General features: G+C 45.5%; 1 protein-coding gene across 1 annotated transcript in view; it reads right to left on the minus strand.

Moving 5' to 3' along the window:
* ASTN2 (astrotactin 2) overlaps positions 1-19723 on the minus strand; it is a 986509-nt gene that overhangs the window by 319892 nt on the left and 646894 nt on the right. The window lies entirely within an intron of this gene.

Below are 19723 nucleotides of genomic sequence, written 5' to 3' on the forward strand. Positions count from 1 at the left end.
AGAAGGGGAGCAAATTTCTCACAGACAACCAACGGGTTAGACTCAAAACCAGATCTCCCCACTCCTAGGCTAGTGCTCTTTCTTGCCCTAAATTCTTCAGGTACCTCTGTCGCTTCTCTGCAGGGCCACTCCAGGAAACAGAAGACAAGCCTCGGGGTGCCCTCGGGGCACTGAACCCTGAACAAAGGTAGTCTTAAGGTGTGGGGGATGAGGTGATAGTGCATTGCAGGGAGGCAGGCTTCCATCTTTCAGACAACAGACCTGCCTAAGAATGGAACAGCCTGCCACTGCGAGGTGGTGAGCTTGCCGTAGCTGGGAGTATGCAAGTAGGGAACTTGATAGCCACTTGGCATGGACGGTATCCAGGGCAGTTCTGTATTCAGATCTGACTTTTGAGGTCCCTTCTTATTCAGAAATCCTCAGAGTTAGAGACACTAACTACGATCTGGAGAGGAGGAGGGGGAATTGAAGAACAAAGGGAAGGGGAGGTTTATCGCTTCATTTTGCCACCTGGAATGGGCAACCTTGAAATGAAAATCAGAAAGAGGCAAACAAAAATCTGTGATGCCAAAGCAATGCCTTTGAAGCCTGGATCTCGGGCAGTTCAAAGGCAGCCAAGCAAGCATTGTGACCTGGGTCACCTTCCTTTCTGTACTGCACGTCCCCATGCACTCCACCCCAGGCACCTTCAAAGCTCACCCTCTAGTCATTCATTTAGTGAACACCTTCTCGGTGTCTGACCCCTGAGCAGGTCAGCATCCAGGGGAGGACCCATTGCCTCCATCTTCAACATCACCAGCATCTTCGTCATCATCATCAGTGTCATCTTTGACAATTCCTGATTGAATCCTTAATTTGCTAGAATCTCGCTAAGCACTTTGCATCTATTTAATCATTTCGTCTTCACAGTGACCCACAAGATAGTTATCATTATCTTCATTTTACACGAAAGGAAAAATGAGGTTCAGAGTTAAGAGGTGGTAAATTTGGGATTGGAACCTGGTCTCTCTGACTGCACCTCTGGTGAGGTAAGCGGCTGGGCCTTGGACTGTCTGCTGGGCACGCATGCGCACGACGTTGAGTTTCTAGGCCCACACTTGTACAGTTAAGCACGCTGTTGTGTGCAGCATGGCTGTGCCCGTGTTTGTCTGCAGAGCCGTACCTGCTTATGTCTACACGTGTGCCTGTTGTCATGGGTTCCACCTGTGTTTGTGGCTGGCCTTTGATTTGTCTGCAGACTTGGACGTGTGGGTCAGCCACGTGAATAGAAAAAGAGAACCTGCCAGGGGTCATGGAGGTGCCCCCAGGTAGCATGTAACTCCCACCAGGGCCTAAGGAACTAAGTTTCTTCCTGTCCCCCTCATGAGGTGGCCTCTTGTGATACAGACCTTCCCTTAGACATACAATGAGGTGGAGACTGTCCCCCTGCCCTAGTCATTCAACTAACATGCGCTGAGCACACACTCGGGGTGGAGCCCTGAGCTAGGTACTCAGGATCCAGAGATAGACTGGCTTCTCCCTTTGTCCTTTAGATCTTCCCAGCTGGGTGGGGGAGACAATGGATCAGCCACACAGAACAGTCAGTAGGGCCAGCTATCAGGGATCTGGATGGGCTGGAGGCTTTTGGCTAAAGGTCCCTTCCCCACGAGACCCAAGCACTTGTTTTATGAATAGGAGAGGGCAAGACTGAGATGGCTCTGAAGATTGAGTTCCTGATCTGCCCACACTGCATCCTAGCTGTGAAACCTGGAGCAAACCACTCAAACCTCAGTTTTCTCATCTGTAAAATGGGGATCCTAAGCGCTCTTCAGCCTGCCTTAGTGAAATCACAATAACAATGATGGCAAAAACTGCTGAGTACCTCCTATGCACCAGGCGACATTCCGAGTACTTTACATTAGTTCTCACCCAACCATATGGATTAAGTGCCCTTAAGACCCCTAGTTGGGAGGTGGAAAAGCACAAGCACAAAGCAGTTATGTAACTACTTAAAACCGCACAGCCGGCAAGCGGGAGATCTCAGGTGGTCTGGCCCCAAAGCCCACACTCCACATCACTGCACAGGTGCGGGGCACTGAAGACGCTGCCTGTGACAGTCACAGGCTGTCAAAGCTGGAAGAGCCGTAGCACCCCGGGGTGCACTGAGCCCAGACAGGCTGCAGCCTAAAGAAGGGGTCTGTTACTCATTGTAATTTGACCGCATACGAGGGGCTCTGCTCTCCAGGTGACTTCACGACCCTCACTCCCATGTTGTGAGATGAGTGCGATTACACCCCCACTTGACTGATGGGGAAATGGAGGCTCTGAGACGTGAACTGACCTCCCTGGACTTACACACCAAGTGCATTTGGGAAGAGGGATCTGAAGGCAAGCTCGTCACTTTTCATTTTACCACCCAGGGTCACGACTTCACATCTCTGGCTATGCGTTTATAATCGCAGAGGAGGGGGACAGGGACACCCTCGCCAGCCCCACGTTCCTCTCCTCTAATCCTTCTGCCTTCTATTTAAGCTGGGCTTGACTCTGGGCAAATCTGACCTCAATCTGACCTCAGGGAGTGGCAGCACAGTGGCCGCCCTCAGGAGGGCAGGGGGCCAGCGCACACTCCCCTTCTCGGAGGAAGGTTTTCGCAGGACGCAGGGAGGGTCTCAAGGAAGAGCATGAGAAGGTGGGAGACCATGGAAGGGTGGGAGTTCACAGGCCAGTGCGGAGAGCAGGGAGGGAGGGAGGCAGGGGTGGAGCAGGGAATGACAAGACAGCTGCAGCAAAGACCAAGGACCAATGATGGCCCCTCAGGACTGGGCCCCTTCGTGGCTGCCTGGGCGATGGCCACAAGTCCTGCATGGCCTCTGCCAGCAGAGGGCGCCCAGGGCCTTTGCATTAGTCAGCTCTCCCGGGAGGCAAAACAGGATGGGAAGAGCAGAGCTGGGAAGGTGCCACTGGGCCGAGAACCCCAGGCAGAACCCAGACAGCAACTTCAGAATGCACCCACCTGGGGGAGGTGATGGGGGGGATGGCAGGGTGCTGGCTGAAACTCAGTTGGCTCGAAAACAAATCCAGATTCTCAGAGCTCGTGTGTACGTGGGGGTGTGTGTAGTATAAACTACCAGGCAACTAACGAATCCTAATAAGAGGCAGATAGGAAGAAGAGTAAGTAATATTTGTTTATTGATCCTATTTGTCGATCATCAGCTATGTCCTAGGTAGTGTGTGTCAAGATACATGTGAATGTGTATGCCATTTTCACCACGTGAGAATTCTATAACTACTATTATTATTCCCATTTTACAGATGAAGACATGGATCCTCAGAGAGGTTAAGGAACTTGTCCAACTGAGGTCCACAGTTAGGAAGTGGTAATGGGGCTCCTAGCTGAGAACCTGGTACTCAGTAAGGACACATTCACTGGATCAATCCAGAGCCCGTGCTCCTGATCACCGGGATAACCTGAGACCAGGCCAGGGAGGGGTGTGCTTCCGAGCCCAGGGATACCACTGTACGTGCATATCTGTGTGTGTGCAGGTCTGCGTAAGTTGTGTCTCTAACGGCAACAGGGCTACTGTTTCTTTGGACAAACATCTCCCCCCCGCAAATATCCATGAAAACAGTTCAATCTCAATTGACATTATATGGAAACAATTCATAAGATTTTTAAAGTAGCAGATCCTGGGTTCCGGGGACTCAGGAGAACTCTGGGAGTGGGAGGTCTCTTTCATTCCACAAATGTGTTTCGGGGTCTCCCATGCACGCTAGGGGTACGGCAGTGGGAATTCAGAGGAGGTGCCTGGTGGAGAACGCAGGCACTGTGTGAAGGTCTCAAGGCCTCCACCATCTAGCCCCTGCCTACTCCTTCTGCCTTGTTTCACGAACCAGTGCCCCTGCCCGCGGTCCAGCTGCACTGATTGGCCCTAAGTTCCTCTGATGGGGCATACTCACTTCCTACAAAGGATTTGCCCTCTCTGGAAAGCTCTTGGCCCCCAGCTCCCTGCAGCAGGCCAACTCCTACTTGTCACTCAGACCACACATTATTCCTCTGCCCTTCAGAAAGCTTCCCAAGGTCAGTTCTCCTGTTACACCCTCTCATAGCATCTTGCTCTTTTCTTCTAGGAAGAGCGTCATAGTTCCTAACCCAGATGTGCTCTTCGGGACCTTGATGGATATCTACTCTCCCACTAGACTGTGAGCTCCACGGGGGCCAAGACGATGCCTGTCCCATTTGCTGCCGCCTTCCCCAGGGCCGAGCCCAGTGTCAACTGCATACAAAGTAGATGCTCAATGAACGTTTGTTGCGGAAGCAAAGGAAGGAAACCCAGAGACAAAAGTAATGTGTGTATGACCTGTGTGGGGTCCTTTCTGATGTTTTGTTACAGGGTACCCAAATGCTTTAGTTTCCAAGGGATATTGGGGATTTTAGTCTAAAATGCCAGCCTTTCCATAAGAAGCTTCAAAACCCTACTTTTTCTTCCTCTAACTTCCTAACATGCAGACACCCTGGCTCCCATGGAGCTCAGATAGGGGCCAGGGCCACAGAGCTAGCGGGCACCAGATGGGAAAAAGTGATCTCACTCAGCAGAGGCTGGCCGGAACTCCCACTCTTGGTGAGCACGTGAACACACGTGTGCATTCACATCGGGGAGGTGCAGGGGATGGGGTGGGGGGTGAGGAAGGCTAGGAGGAAACAGGAGGACTAGTCGAAAAACCACCCCTTCCAAGAAACCATGTCAGTTTTCCCCACTTGGAATAAATCTTTCTTGTCACTTCTCTCTCACGCCTCTTGTTTGTGAGTAAATTCCAGCAGTTACCTTGGGATCTGGTGGTGGAAAGGGCATGGGCTCAGACATCACACAGACATGGATCCAGACTCTGGCTGTGTGACCTTGGAGAGGTCACTTACACTTTACTCAGCCTTCCTAATGTCATCTGTAAAATGGGAGTAATGAGTTGAACTTCAAGGGTTGAGGAAGAGGCTTCATATAGAGTTAGCTTTTTTTTTCTCTGGCCACACCACACGGCGTGGAGGACCTTAGTTCCCCGACCAGGGACTGAACACGGGCCCTCAGCAGTGAAGTGCGGAGTCACAACCGCTGGACCACCAGGGAACTGCCCCCTAGTTATCTTTAGTGCTAGTTCCTTTTCCTAAACCCCATACCAGATCCTGGATTCCTTTGAGAGCCTCAGAGAGCCCAGCCTGGGGCCGCCTACAGCACAAGCCCCCCAAGATTCTGTTCATTTGTGTACAGAGTAGGGGCAGGCTTCTTCACCTCCCATGCCCCCTGCATATGACCTCCAAGCGACACAAACCTATAGGGAGCTTTTCCCCGGAGCAAGTCCCTTGCATAGCTTCCCTGTCATCCGCCATGCTGGCAGGAACTTGTCGACAAGCGAGGGAAGCTGGGCTCCTTGGCCATCCTGGCTGCCCCGACCCTTCCCAAGGTTCTCCCTCCCGCCTGTCCCCATTCAAGAATACGTGTGAGTGTTTTGGATACACTAATACACAGCCACCAGCATGCAAGAGCCGATCACCCCTCAGTTCTGGGGAAATTAGCATTTAAATGGAGGTATTTCAGAGAAGTAAATCATCCCAGAGCCAGTCAGCACTGTCTGCAGCCTTTCCTTAGTCAAGGGAAGACTATAGGAGTCTTGGCCTGCGCGCTGTTGAGTCTGCAGGGACGGGGCCGCTCTCCCTGGCTCTCCCTAGGCTGCCTGCAGCCTCCTGAAACAGTGCCAAGAAAAAAGCCCAATACTAATGAGGACACCTCCCCTGGTTTGAACCATGACCCATCCTTCGCCTCCAGCTAAACTAAGCCTTTCTGCCACGTGAGAGGCAACTTTGACTGGGATGTGGTTTCCTCTGTGATCAAGGAGTTGGGTCCCTGCTCTCATCTCGACTCTGTCAGTGCCTTTCTGGGTGGTTTTGGAAAGCCACTCCCTACCTCTGGAACCGGGGTGGGGGGGGGGCGCGGCTGGTACAAAATCTTTGTTTCTCTGAAGCGCAGACTGAGACGCACTGGGCTAGATTTTGTAGCCATGCCGTAGGTGCTGGAGTCATGGGGTCTCGTGGTGAGTAACCACGCCCGCCCCAAGCCCTGCCCTTCTTGGGTACAGTTAGAAACTCTGTTTCTAACTCTGTTCTCATGTGATTTGCTTCTTAATTAGGAGTCTTCATGCAAGTTTTTTGTTCAAGCACCCTGAATTTAGTCATTCTTTCATTCAACCTTTCATTTCATTCATTCAACAAATTTTCACTACTGTGTCCCAGGCATTGGGAAAACAATAAGATAGACATTCCTCATTCTCAAGGTGCTCACAGCCTAGCGTAAGACACATGTTATAAATTGTGTGAAAATGTGTGCAAGGTGGATGATGGTGCTGAAAATGTTAAAATGAAGCCTTTTTCATTCCCTGTGAGTCATATTGGTCTAAATCAAAGGCATTTGTCCTTAGATAGAAGAGCACATACCTTCTGGAAGAGAAAGGGAGCCGTCACTCAGCTTTGGGCTAGATCTCAAAGCTGGCTTTGTAGTGACTTGAGCTAGACAATAGTTTTGAAAGCCAACCTGTGCTGGGAGTGAAGGTCCCTTATACATCAAAGGCAGGCCTGGCCAACCCAGATCATAATATCTTATTTTAATGTACAGTTGGTACAGGCTATGACCTCAGGGGAGTTCCCACAGGACAGAAAAAGGAAGGTGAAAACTCTTTTTTTCTGCCACTAGTTCTGGGAGGAATTGCCCAGAAGACCAAGAGGCCAAGAGTTCAGGCTTGAGAGTCACCAACCCTCTTTCTGGGCTTCTTGGAAGTCAACATCCCGTCCTTACTCACCCCAGCCTTGAGGGAGGTACCAACAAATGTTTAAATACCAACAAGGATTTGGGGAAAATCCAAGGGGGATGGGGGCGAGCAGGAACGACGGGCTTTGCTTCCCTAGATCAGGGTATAATCTGGGGGGGGGGTTGTGAGCCCCTTTCTCTGAAAAGCCAACAGAAGGTCCCATGAGAGGGTATCAGTAGGTGAGCAAGAGGCCAGCAGAAGTCGGCCCCCCACGTCCTGCACCTGCAGGGTAGAGAGAATAAAGATGACAAGAGTTCTTGGCAGAAGCTTCCTGTTCCCAAGGAAGCGGGGATGGGGAAGGAGGCCTGAGATTAGAACCAGGGTCCCACAGAGGGTGGGGACTTTGTGACTGTGGACTTGGGAGTGGATGCCAATATGTAGCCCCTCTTAAAAGAAATGCCCAAGACCATCCATATCACAATGGAAGCCAGTGCAAGGGCTGAGAGCCAAGCTCACACAGGAAATCACACAGTGAACGCCAGCAAGGATCCAGTAGACCACATTCTTCCCAGCCCCCATCTGCACCCTGGGGCCAAGCAGAGGTCGGGGAGACTGCCTGGTAAGGGAAAGACAGGGTTGGCTGTTGAGGAGTTCACCTTTGAACAGACTAAACAGTTACCCTGAAGAGTATGTTCTGTATCCTTAACTGGCAAGTTGAACTACTTTTTTTGCTATCAGTGGAATGAAAACTTGAGGGAAATATTATATCGGCTGTAGAAAATTAAGAAGACTATAGTGTTTTGCATAACTGAGTTGCAGTGAAAAAAACGTTTGAACCCTTAACTATTTAAAGACACGGTTATAGGTTAATGTGGTAGTTTAAGATTCATAGAGGAGGTTCAGAGACCCAGGGAGGGGCACTTAACACAGACTGGGGAGGTCAGGAGGGCTCGCTGGAGGAGGTGAGTCTTGCACGATTGGGAGGGGTCATCCAGGGAGAGAGTGAGGAAGGGAGGCGGGGGTGAGGTCCAGGCAGAAGTAATAGCATGTGCCAAGTCCAAAGGGGTGTGTGTGTGTGTGTGTGTGTGTGTGTGTGTGCACGCGCGCATCTGCTACATGATGCTGAGGAATGTGCGCTTTATTCTGAGGGCAAAGAGACCCATTATAGGTTTTAAGCAAGACAGTGATGCCATCTGATTGGAGCTTTAGAAAGAAGGCCTGGATGCAGGGTGGAGGATGGGCTGGGAAAGGAACAAGGCTGGGGTGAGGGAGGCCAGGTATGAGGTTTTGCAGCGACCCAGCCAAGACATCATGGAGTAGCTGGATGGCAGAATACAGGTGAGAGGCACAGGTTTGAGCGAGACGCAGGAGGTAGAACCTGTTGGTCTCCATCATAACTGCATGTGGCGGGGAGTAGAAGAAGAGTCATGGGATAAGTCGGGCAGTGCTGCTAGGGATGGCTGTTCTCTGCATGTCTGTCTCCATCCCAGGCCCTGTAGGTCTCGGCTGTAGGGATCTATTCGGCTGATTCCCCTCGGATTCCAGGATCTGGTAGAGACACAGCACATAACAGCTGTCTCTTCTGGTTTAAGCCACCATCCCCTCTCCCAGGGCCTGTGGCAACAGCCTGTTAACTGCGCTCTCTCTCTGCATCCGGCCTTGCCCCTCCGACCTGTTCACCGTCCTGCGGCCAGAGTGATTTTCTAGAAGGACAGTCCTAACTCAAAGATACCACTGGCTCCGTGCATCGGTGTTCTGTTGCTACCATGACAGATCACTGCGACCTTAATGCCTTAGAACGACATAAACTTCTTATCTGAGAGCTCTGTAAGCCAGATGTCTGACATGGGTTTCTGGGCTAAAGCCAAGGTGTCAGCCGGGTTGCACACCGCCTGGCGGCTCTAGATGAGAATCCAGCTCCTGGCCTTTTTCAGCTTTCTGAGGCTGCCCACGTTCCTTGGCTCCGTCTTCAAAGCTAGCCAAGACAACTCAAATCCTTCTGGAATCACACGGCTCTGAGCTCCTCTCTTGCCTCCCTCTTCCACTTTAAGGACGCTTCGGATTACACTGGGCCCACCTGGATAATCCAGGATAATCTCTTTGTTTCAGGATCAACTATGGGCAACCTCATTTGTACCTGCACCCTTACTCTCCCTTTTCCATGTAAGATAATTTATTCCACGGATTAAAATGTGGACATATTGGGGGCCGTTATTCTGCCTACCACACTCCAGTTTTGTGGGGTTTTTTCCCAGAATTATGTCAATGGCTCTCCCTTCATTTGCGGGTTCGATGCCCCTTCCCTGAGTTTGCACACCACCCTACCCTAACATTTTCACACTGGACTTGTGGTCCTGGTCACTCGCTGTCTCTTTCACTGGACCAAGGGCACTGTAGCACAAGGACCATGTCTGTCTTATTCACTTCTATGCATCCAGCCCTGACACAGTGGCTGAAGCACACAGGGGCTTAATAAATGCTTATTCAGTGAATGAACGAATGCCTCCTAGCTGAATGGAAATGACGGGGTGCGAACAATGCGTTCAGCTGTGGGACTGCAATCTCCCTCCTGTGAGGCCTGGATCGTTGCCTCACTCGTTGCTGCCTCCCTACCCATCTTGCCCCTTCTTCCCTAGATAGCTAGTATCAAAACAGCAGGATCATTTGTAAAGCTAATAACTAGTGATTGCTTACAATGTGCTAGACATCATTCTAAGGGCTTTGCACATATCTCATTTCATACTCACAACAATCCCGAAAGGTAAGAACCTTTATTCTAATTTTTATTTTTTTTGAAGGAGAGAACAGAGGTACAAAGAGGTTAATTAAGTTCACAGAGCTAGTAAGCTGGACGTTGAACAGTCTAACTCTGTGTTCTTAAAAAACTATGCAAAAATATGCTAGGGATGTTTTGGTTTCCCCCTAAATGAAATGCTGAAACATGAAGGTTGAGTCACTGAAAATACCAGCGCTGGTTGCCATGTCCCAGGGGGATCCCCACATTAATGACAGTAACTGCCCTTTATTGAACGCATACCATGTGTTAGATGCTCTGGAGGATTTGTTTCTAACCTGCTCACTACAGACTGAACGTTTGTGTTCCCTCTAAATTCATACGTTGAAACTTAACCCCCAATGTGATGGTATTTGAAGGTGGGGCCTTTAGGAGGTACTTAGGTCATGAGGGTGGATCCCTGATGACTGAGATGAGCACCCTTATAAGAGAGGCGCCAGAGAGCTACTTGTCCCTTCTGCCATGTGAGGACATGGGGAGAGCCAGGAAGTGAGCTTCCACCAGACACTGAATCTGTCAGTGCCTTGATCTTGGACTACCCGGACTCCAGAATGGTGAGAAATAAATGCCTGCTGTTTAGCCCACCCGGTCTACAGTATTTTGTTATAGCAGCCTGAACAAACTCAAACACTTCTCAAGAACTTTGCAAAGTAGGCATTATTACCTCGATGATGAACGTGAGAAAACTGGGGTGCAGAGAGGTGAGGTCATTTTCCTAGGGTCACATACAATTGAATCAGGGCTGTCAGCTCCACCCCTCTACCCGCCTCTCCGACCATGCTCACACCTGTCTTTCTCTCTCCTGCCCTACCCTCATTCATACACAGGTGTGTATTCACACACACACACACACTGAATGTGAAGCCTGGGTTATACAATGCACAAGGCTTCCCTCTCTAAATGCAAAACCGTTTCCACCAGTGGCACCAAACTCACTTTAGCATTCCAGGCATGGCTGTTACTAACTCCTGTCCTGGTAACTGCGATCCCTGAAATTGAAAGAAATTGCAGGCTAGAGAAACATTATCTTCTCCTCAGCAGCTTCGCCCTCCATCTCTCGCCTGTGTGTCAGCACCGGGATTCCTCATCCTGTCATAACACGGGGAACAAGCTGAGTTGCTGTCACTAGGTCCTCCGGAGTATCTTCCTGAACTGTCCCTCCAGTTCTCAAGAGAAGGGATCCAAGGCCCTGACAGCCGGGCATAAAACTTTAGAGCTGCGGGTGGGGAAAGTTCGACATCACTAGGTCCAACCTCTGCATTTTTCCAACCAAGTGCTATCATTATCTCTTTTTTTTCATACGCTATAAATGAGATTTGAAGAGGGAAACTAGCCTTGCTCCAAATACAGCCCAGATGCAGCCGGATGAGATCCAAGCCTAAAACCTGCCCCCTCCCACAGATCTGCAGGGTGTGAGTGCAGAATCTCCTGGTCCGAGGTGGCAGCTGCCCCAGGAGGGGTGCCACTCAGCCTAGATCTCTCTCTCCACGCCCTGAGTTACAGGTTCCAGTGTATCTCCCTCCCTGAGAGGTCTAGCTGCTAATTCTATCACAGTCAAGGGCAGAAGCCAATATCCCTGAACCTTTAGAGATATTTCAAGTGCAATTAGGATCTTCATATTCTGGTATTCAGGGCCCCTCCACCCCACACCATTATTCATGTCTATCTCAAGGATCTAGCAGAACAGCAGACGTAGAGCAGGGGCACAAAAGCACTTGCCAAATGATTCCAAGGGCTGAGGCATTGACTCTCCCTGAATCCTAGTGTGTGTCCTCACCGTTCCTTGTGCGCATTCAATCCTGCGCTGGAGGAGACCAGTTCTGTGAAGATGTGCCATTAACTTGCTGTGTGACCTTTCGCAAGTCGCTTCCCATCTCTGTGGACCCTTTCAGCCCTGGGTCCATTTCCCTGACTAACATGGATGTCCCTAAATGGCTCTAGAGGGCTAAGAGGAAGTTCCCAAGGGGGGAAGCCATGGGAACCAGCCAGACACACCTGGATTTGCATCCTGGTTCCACCTCCCATCTCCTGTGTGGCTCTGGTTGGACAGAACATTGCATTTTTCTGGGCCTCTGTTTGTTCATCAGAAAAACGGGAATAACATTCATCCCTGCCTCACATACGTGCTGTAAAGATTAAGAGAGTCCATAATCTGAATAGCTTAGCAGAAGGCCAGGGATTAGCAAGCTCTCAATAAATGGCAGCTACTGCTGCTGCAGAGAACACTGTTCCAGCACAGTCTAATTTAACATTCTCAAAAAGCCTATCTTGATGACGAATAAGAAAGACGCAGGTTTTAGAGCTGGAATAGACCTCAAATTCTTTTGTTTTACTCCTTTCCACACAGCTTGTCCAAGTCACATGACGGAGCTATAATAAGAACCCAGGGACAGGTGGACACTAATTTGGAATTCTTTTCTCTATAACATGGGTTTTGTTTTTGTTTTGCTGGTTGATTTGATTTTTTGTAACCACATACCCTACTCCTGACTTTTAGGAGAGTTATTTATGCTTGAGGCAATGCCCCCCAGCCCCATGTGTTGAATACTTCTCTTCCTACCTCAGCCTGCACAGAAACTGTTGTGAGGTGTCTGTTCCCCCCACATTGAGAGCAGAGACTGTGTCTTCCTTCTCCTTCTCCAGCTCCCAACAAAGACTGAGATACATAGAAGAGTCTCAAAAACATTTGTGAACTTGAACCTCTAGTAGGTTAGACTCCAAATTAAAAGAATAAAAAGATGTTTCAATGCTAATTATTAGACAGATACAAATCAAAACTACAATAAGGTTATCACTTCACTCTAGTCAGAATGGCCATCATCAAAAAGTCTACAAACAATAAATGGGGGAGAGGGTGGGGGGAAAAGCGAACCCTCCTACACTGTTGGTGGGAATGTAAATTGACACAGCCACTATGGAGAACAGTATGGAGGTTCCTTAAAAAACTAAAAATAGAGCTATGATAAGATACAGCAATCCTACTCCTGGGCATATATCTGGAGAAAACCATAATTCAAAAAGATACAGGCACCCCAGTGTTCACTGTAGAACTACTTACAATAGCCAAGACATGGAAGCAACCTAAATGTCCATTTACAGATGAATGGATAAAAAAGATGTGGCACATATATACCATGGAATATTACTCAGCCATAAAAAAGAATGAAATAATGCCATTTGCAGCAACATGGATGGACCTAGAGATTATCACAAATATCATATGATATCAGTTATATATGGAATCTAAAAAATGATACAAATGAACTTACTTACAAAACAGAAACAGACTCACAGACTTAGAAAATAAACATGGTTACCAAAGAGGAAAGTTTGGGGGAGGGATAAATTAGGAGGTTGGGATTAACATATACACACTACTATATATAAAACAGATAATCAACAAGGACCTACTTTATAGCACAGGGGACTCTACTCAGTACTCTGTAATAACCTGTATGGGAAAAGAACGTGAAAAAGAATAGATATATGTATATAACTGAATCTCTTTTCTATACACCTAAAAATAACACAGCATTGTAAATCAACTATACTCCAATAAAAGAAAAGAAATTAAAAAAAAAGATGCGTCAAAACTCTAACTTAAAGCAACAGATAGGAAAAATCAGAGCCACATTTTAACTGACCACACAGCATCAATGCACTTATAATAACTTTATTCCTGCTAGTAGTTAGAGAGGTAAACCTTTTTTTTTTTTTTAAATCCAAGCCATGAGGTGCATTTTAGAATCTGAACATGTGACCTCAGAACAGCTGGTTCTGGTGTGAATTTGTGGCTGGGGTCACATCTCTGAAAGTTTCTACTTCCCCTTCGTCTTTCCCATTCCCCCTGGGGCATCTTGGAAGTCTTCCCATATAGCCGTCTCTAATGAGCTTTTGCAAAATGAGAAACCTACTGCAGTAGAAGAAAATCTACTAGCAATTGCTTTCTTCTTTGCTCTCTCTCTCTCCCTCTTTTTTTATTAGTCATTAGCAATGGAGGAAGAAAACACCCATAGGCAGTAGAAAAGGCAGCACTATTTGCACGTACTTCCTGCAACATTGTGCTAATGAGGAGCCCTGACCATCTCTCACATCCCTTCCTTTTCAATTCCAACACATCTGACATCAGCTATAGCCAAATCCAGAGCCCAGCTAGTGTGGACATTAGCCAGTTTACATGATAACCAAGGTGAAGTGTGCATACTGTTATAGGACAGTTGAAAATGGCTTTTAAGTGCTCCTTAAAATCAATGGACGTCAAAACTTTAAAGGGGCCTAGGAAAACAAAAATCCAATTAATGAACACAATATTTGGCCTTTTCAAAATCTGACACCAAAATATAATTAAATTCAGTTTCTAAGACCCTGGATCTAGCTTCCAGTCTTGTTAATTACTGACCACATTGTCATATGAAGTCACATGGCCATGCTCAGCCTCAAGTTTGCCTATAATAACTGTATCCACATGCACTGAGAATGGATCTTAAACTCCACCTCTTACTAGATGTGTGATCCTGGGAAAGTTATTTCATTTCAGGAGCCTCAGTTACCACACTTGTTAGGTGAGGATCATAATAGTATCGATTTTGACAGACTCAGTTACAAAGATCAAAAGGGGCAATGAATGTAAACAGCCTGGTATGCATTTAACTGAGTTGTGGTTACTGTTGCTATGATTATTATTTGTTTCCTAGTAAGAAGGACAAGGTTTAAGTCTTGTTCTGCCTTTTGCAACTTTGGATAGATTGCCACACTTTACTAAATTTCAGTTTCCTCATTTGTAATAGGGACTAAATAACAATACTGGTGATTCTAAGTTGTTGTGGAATTAAATGAGATGGTGCATGTGGCATGCACATGGCACCTCCTACTATGCACTCTTAACTACCATCATCATCATCATTATTAATAAGAATGTAATTTTTAAAATAATATTCAATAGAAAATCCCAAAGAATCAAGAGCAGCAACAAAAAATTCCTGGAACTAATAAGTGATTATGTCAAAATTACAGGATACAAAGTTAATATATAAAAGTCAAATTATTTCCAATATGTCAGCAATGAACAATTGGAATTTGAAGTTAAAAACACAACACCATTTACACTGACACCAAAAACTGAAATACTTAGGTATAAATCTAATATGTGTAAGATCTATATGAGGAAAACTACAAAATGTTGATGAAAGAAATCAAAGATCTAAATGGAATAATAAATGGAAGATATTTATGTTCATATTCAATGTTGTTCAAATGTCAGTTCTTCCCAAGTTAATCTATAGATTCAATGCAATCCCAATCAAAATCCCAATAAGTTATTTTGTAGAGATTGACAAACTCATTCTAAATCTTATATGGAAAGGCCAAAGACCCAGAATAGCCAATACAAAATTGAAAGAGAAAAACAAAGTCAAAGAACTGACATTACCCAACTCTAAGACTAAATAAATTACTAACTTATTAAATAAATTTATTTATTAAATACATTTTATTAAATAAACTACTAAATAAATTACTAATAAAGCTACAATAATCAAGACAATGTGGTTTTGGTGAAATAGTAGATAAATAATAGATCAGGGAACAGAACAGAGAGCAAAGAAATAGATCCACACAAAACTATCAACTGATATTTGTTAAAGGAGCAAAAGCAATTCAGCAGAGAAAGGATGGTCTTTTCAAACAATGGTGCTGGAACAGATAGACATCCACATGCAAAAAAAGAATCTACACACAGACCTTACACTTTTCACAAAAATTGACCCCAAAACAATCATAGACCTAAATTTAAAACCCCAAATTATAAAACTTCTAGAAGATAGCATAGCAGAAAATCTTGGTGATCTTGGGTTTGGTGATAGATTTTTAGATACAACATCACAAGTATGATCCATTAAAGAAAAAAAATGATAAGTTGCACTTTATTAAAATTAAAAACTCCTGCTTTGTGAAAGACACTGTTAAAGAGAATGAAAAGACAATCTACGGACTGGGAGAAAAAATTTGTAAAACATGTATCTGATAAAAGACTTGTATTCCCCCTCAAAAGAAAAAAAACACTTGTATCCAAATTATACAGAAAACACTTAATATTCCACAATAAGAAAACAAACAACCAGATTTAAGAAATGACAAAAGAGCTGCATAGACACCTCACCAAAGAAGATATCTAGATAGCAAATAAACATATGAAGAGATGCACAACACATGTCATTCTGGAATTGCAAATTAAACAACAATAAAATACCACTACATAACCATTAGAATGTCTAAAATCGAAAACAGTGATGACACCAAATGCTGCTGAAGATGTGGATGAAGCCACAGAAAGAGTTCATTGCTGGTGCGAACGCAAGACGGAACAGCAGCTTTGAAAGGTGGTTAGTTTCTGACGAAGCTGCTGTGCTTCTTGATATTTACTAAAATGAATGGAAAAGTCACGTCTATATAAAACCCTGCACGTGAATGTTGGGGACCTTATTCATATTTGCCAAATTTGGAAGCAACCAAGCTATCCTTCATCGGATGACTAGACAATCAAACAAACTGTGGTATGTCCATACAATGGGGTAGTTCTCAGCAATAAAAATAAATGAGTTATCAAGCCACAAAAAGATACAGAAGAACTTTAAATGCATATTTCTGCAAGAGAGGAGGCAGTCTGAAAAGGCTACATGCTGTATGATTTCAACAACATGACATTCTGTAAAGGGTAAAGCTTTGAAGACAGTAAAAAGATCAGTAGTTGCCAGGAGTTCAGGGAGACAGATGAAGGGATAAATAGATGCTACAGGCGATTTTAGAACAGCGAAACTATTCTGTACGATACTGTCATGGTAAATACATGACATTATGCATTTGTCAAAACCCAAGAACTGTACAACATAAAATAAACTATGGGCTGTAGTTAACAGTATACTGTTTAGTATCAATACCGGCTCATCAGTTGTAACATATTTACCACACTAGGGCAAGATGTTAATAACAGGAGGAACTGTATGGTCGGGGTTATAGAGGGTAATGGGAACTCAGTACTTCCTACTTCATTTTTCCATAAATCTAAAACTGCTCTAAAATAATCTATTCATTAAAATAATGATAATAAGCATAGGCAGATAGTTGTTTACGAAACTGTATTCTTATAGAGGTTGACAAACCACAGCCTTCTAGTCTACCTGGCCCACACCTAGTTTTGTAAGTAACGTTTACCTAGCACACAGACCCATCCATTTATTTATCTATTGTCTGTTGTTGCTTTCGTATTATACTGGCAGAGTTCAGTAGTCGCCATAGAGCTTACCTGGCCCACAAAGCTGAAAATATATGCCATCTGGCTCTTTCAGAAAAGAAGTTTGCTGACTCCTGTTTTAAAGTAGAGGCTTTCAGGCCAGGAAGTACATTTAGAAGTTGCTGAGTTCAATTACCTAATAAATTCTGGTATCTGTACTATCTTATCATCCCAGAAGGAACAGTTCCCTACTCTAACTTCCGCAGCTAGTGTGAACTGCACATTAACCTTGCTATTAGAAGTCAGCCTCTCTTCCTCCCTCTGCTATCCCTTTCACCCACCAAGCCCACTCTTTCCATCCAGAAATACAACATCAGAGCAGAACTTGGGCATGTACTCATCATGCAAAGTCTTCATTCTGAACCACACTTCCTGACCCAATCGCTTCTGCTTCCAATACCTTTCTGGTTATTGACCTTACTGTTCATACCTGTGCATCCAGCCCCTGCTTCTGATTTCTAGTTTCAGTGCCTGACCCGGTGCCCCAGCTATGGCCCTGGCTCCTCTGGCTTCGTTTAAATTGAAAAGTATTGTGGTAGGCTAAATCATGGCCCCCAGAGATAGCCAGGTTCTAATTTCTGCAACCTGTGAATGTTACCTTAAATTATGGACTGAACTGTGTCTCCCCTCTATATATATATATATATATATATATATAATTTTTATACTTTTATTGGAGTATAGTTGGTTTACAATGTTGTGTGAGTTTCAGGTATACAGCAAAGCGAATCAGTTATACATACACCTATATCCACTCTTTTTAGATGCTTTTCCCATATAGGTCATTATAGAGTATTGAGTAGAGTTCCCTGTGCTATACAGTAGGTCCTTATTAGTTATCTATTTTATATATAGTAGTATGACTTCACTATATAGATGATTGGGATTGACATAAACATTTATTTTTGCAGTATCCTCCAGCACCTCAGGATATGTCTGTATTTGAAGATAGAACCTTTAAAGACATGATGATGTTAAAATGGGGCCACTAGGGCGGGCTTAATCCAAAATGATTGGTGTCCTTATCAGAAGAGGAATTTTGGACAAATGGAGACACTGGAGATACATGAGGAAGACCATGTGAGGACACAGTGGGAAGGTGGCCCTCCAAAGCCAAGGAGAGAGGCCCCAGAGGAAGCCAAAGCTGCTGACACCTTGCTCTTGGACTGCCAGCTTCCAGAACTATAAGCAATAAGTTTCTGTTGTTTAAGCCACCCAGTCTGTGGTGTTTTGTTATGGCAGCTCTAGCAAGCCACTATACCTTATATGGCTAAAGGGACTTTCGAGAGGAAGAGTTCCCTAGTCTAACCTCTCCATCCACATTTAAATTAAAGTTCTTAAAATGGGGAGATTATTCTGGATTATCAGGGTGTGCCCTAAGCATCATCACACATGTCCCTTTAAAAGGGACGCAGAGTGATACGCCCACAGAAGGGGCAGAAGGGGAGGTAGAAATGGGAGTGGAGATTGGAGTGATGTGGCCTCAAGCCAAGGAATGCCAGCAGCTGGAAGAGACAAGCAACAGATTCCCCCCAAAAGCCTCTAGAAGGAAGACCTCCTAATACTTTGATTTTAACTTCACATGACTCAGTTTGGACTTCTGGCCTCCGGAACAGTGAGGGAATAAATGTACGTTGTTTTAACTACTAAGTACATAATAAAGTTTCTTACAGCAGCCAGATGAAAGAAATATGTACACTTTCTCAGATAAATACCATTTTGGGGTTAGTTTGGTATGCAGACTCTCCTTCTCCGTGGCCACCTAGCTCTCAAGCAGGAGTCAGGCAGCCACTTAACCACCATCCTACCCAAATAAGAGCAGCGCGTTCATATAACCACATCTGTAGGAACTCTGAGGGGCAAGGCTTCGCTGTCAGCCAGGATGAAATTTGAATCTCCACTCCAAAACATCTTATCTACATGATTTGGGGCATATTACATAACCCATTTAAACTTCAATTTCCTAATCAGTGTATGGGGATCAAATTGATAGCCTTCCAGAGTTGTTGTGAGGATTTCAAATGATATAGGTAAAATGAAGAACACATTTTCTGGAATAAAGTCGGTTTTTAATATTCTCGATAGGTAATAGTAATAATTGCTATTATTAACTATGCTAGGTTCTGCAGTAATTCTGAGTGTACCTGCTTTCCTTTTCTCAAAGCCAATCAGGGACTTTGTAAACCATGGTGTGGGGGTGTAGCTCTGGCACCAGTCAAATTAATTTGTACCAACAACTTCCTTCTCTCATCCATTAGCATCTCTAACTATCTATGAGATGCTTAGAATCAAAAAAAAGCATGGTCATCACTGACCCCAATCCTGCTATCTGACACTCAGGAGAAGTCCTAAGTGGCTTAACTTCAGAGAGGCTAAGCAACTTGGCCAAGGTCACATAGCTAATAAGTGACAACTTTGGGATTTAAGTCCAGGTTTTCAATATGTTGTCCACTATATCACACTGTGTCTCACCTGCTAAGCCTGTCTCTCCAAATTCTACACCCAGAGATAGTGTGCTCCCACCTACAGTGCCTCTTGAACTGGGTCAGGTGTTTCCTGACCATAAATAAGGCCAGACTCCCTCCTTCCATCCTGTGGGGACTTCTTTCCCTAGGGCAGCTCCTAGAGAAGAGACAGATGGGAGGACTCCCAGTGGGTGGCAGGAAGCCTTGCACTGGAGGAGGAGGTGACACACCTCATAGTCCTCCCTCCCCCCAGGAAACCGGCAGTCGCGGAGAGCGCCTTCCCACTCTGTCAGCAATCCAGACCATATGGTTAATTAGCTGAAATTTGCGACCGCATCTGTGATGCTATTTCTCTTTTTGGCATGTGTGAACTTAATTACTGAAGCCATGGGAGGCTCCTGGCCC

The sequence above is a fragment of the Tursiops truncatus genome, chromosome 6, assembly GCF_011762595.2.
Source record: "Tursiops truncatus isolate mTurTru1 chromosome 6, mTurTru1.mat.Y, whole genome shotgun sequence".
NCBI classification, from domain to species: domain Eukaryota; kingdom Metazoa; phylum Chordata; class Mammalia; order Artiodactyla; family Delphinidae; genus Tursiops; species Tursiops truncatus.